The sequence below is a fragment of the Poecilia reticulata genome, linkage group LG3 (assembly GCF_000633615.1).
Source record: "Poecilia reticulata strain Guanapo linkage group LG3, Guppy_female_1.0+MT, whole genome shotgun sequence".
In the NCBI taxonomy this organism is placed as follows: Eukaryota; Metazoa; Chordata; class Actinopteri; order Cyprinodontiformes; family Poeciliidae; genus Poecilia; species Poecilia reticulata.
Window position 1 is genome coordinate 28,995,739 of NC_024333.1, and position 2,224 is coordinate 28,997,962.

A 2,224-nucleotide genomic window follows, 5' to 3' on the forward strand; every position below is an offset into this window, starting at 1 on the left:
TTAGCCGAAGCAATGGTGAGAGTGGCTCTGTGGTAAAGGTCGCATACCTTCAGGGGAAAAAGGCCACAGTATGATGGGTGGACAGAGAGAACGGGGACTGTCCAATATTTACCTGGTATTAAGMAAAACAACTGGACTGTAGAGAAAATACAGCAAAATTCCTTTTTGGTGAGAAAACATTACCACTTCATCAAGAAGTTGCAGCAGAGTCCACTTGTAAACAGTCTGTAGTTAATACAAAGATCTCCAAGGGTAAACAGAGACRTTGTGGAAAGTCGATGCTTCACTGATCTCTCACTAATTGATGCTACAAGACCAAAACTGAGGGGCCGGTTTAATTAAATCCCTGAAATAACCTCGAAGATCTCTTTCCACATCCGGGTGACAAATCATACCCATTATTGACACATTGCTTATTTGAGAACATGGAGTTACATGCGACTAAATAAACACCCTTCTACTCTTGTCCGATAACTGGGAGAGAGAAACTGCACCTTTGAGTTTGATTTTACATGTCAGGGCCTATTGATGGTGATCTGGACTTGACAAAGTGTAAAAGCTATCTATATTTACCTTGATGCATACAAAAAAGATACAAAAGTTGTTATTCATTAGAAAACTGTTAGTGGAAAAGCAACATGTAGCATGGCTTTTAATACTAGATTTGAAGAAAGCAGCAGTCACTTTCTGCTAATGGATTTTATTATTTTATGAGTTTGCACAATGCCAAATAGGAAATACATCATCAATGACCTTAAAATTATAGATATATTTTTCTTATTGAATTATTTTACACAAATGTACAAGCCACGCTGTGTTATTCGTGTGACCAGCCATCACGCTGTGTGTCGTGTTTTGTGATTTTGTAAAATGTCTTAGTGATTGAAAGAGAACATGCTCAAATGAAAAAAAGGGCCTTTTCATTTTTTATTATTTATAATGTAGTTAAATATTCTGATTTTCTCAATGCCTGCAATCTCTATTTAGAAGCAGTTACATTTCAGTTTATTCATTTTTATTTAATTCCCAAACAAAACTGCAGTTTCCCTGTTTTCAAGAAAATCTAAATCAAATGACTACTTGACACACACAATAAGTGGTTTGAGGTTTTTGTTTAGAAATAAACCAGTGAGTGTTGTATCTACGGGAGGCACGACATATCTGCATCAGCTAATGTCTACTTATCCATCTGGTAAGTAAAACTGAACTTGCACTATTGTTCATTTCCATCTTCTTTTTGCTGCTTTTGTGTTTCAGAAGGGGGAGGAAGTTGACCATGTGGTATTTGTTCATCAGTGATAATGACGCTGTACAGAATTATGGGGTGTTAACCAAAGCAGAAAATAATGTAGGTGGTGTGGTCGGTCACTTTCAGTGTCAAAAGTGTAGCTAAATATATACATTATTGGTAAACATAAGTTATTGGCCTCGACAACAGTAATATCGGCCCAATTTTCATATCAGTGCATCCCCTATAAGTAATTACTTTTCTTTTCTTTTTTTTTTCTTTTCTTTAAAGCAGTCACAGTTCAGAGCACAAGTTATTTTATTCAAGTTTATTATGGAAAAAAAAATGACATTAAGGATGACAAAAAAATTTGACACAATTTAAATAAAAATAAAACTCAACATTCAGTTTATATTGTTATAATTACTTTTATACTTTGTTTATAAAGCTGAATGATTTTTGTTCTTGCAGAGATATTCCCTCTAGCCAGAGAACCCACTCTCCCATAACTGTTTATGGTGGAATTATAAATATGTATTAAAACATCCATCCTGCTACTGTACATGACAACAAGTCTCTGCATTAAAAAAAAAAAAATCAGTTTCAACTTTAACTTGCGACCTTGGTGGGAAACCCTCTTTGAGAGCATAGTGTTGTACAGATGGGTTTGCACTACGTCCAACCACCATCCACAGTCAAGTAACACACAAAGATCTCTTTTAAAATTAAATCACACAGAATTATCTGAACATGAATAACTCTGCCATATGTTAATATGTTAACTCTTGATTAGCTGATAGCCCCGACTGGTCTCTACTGTTTCTAACACTTTGTGTTGATTAGGGACACAGTACCTTTTCGCTTATGAATGTCCTTTTGCAACGATTGCTGCTTGATTAGCATTCTGGTTTTTGCACCCATCAAATAATACAGCATATTTCCTGATTTTTTTGTCAAATCTCTACCCATCTACGTTTTTTTTTTTTGCTGTATTAA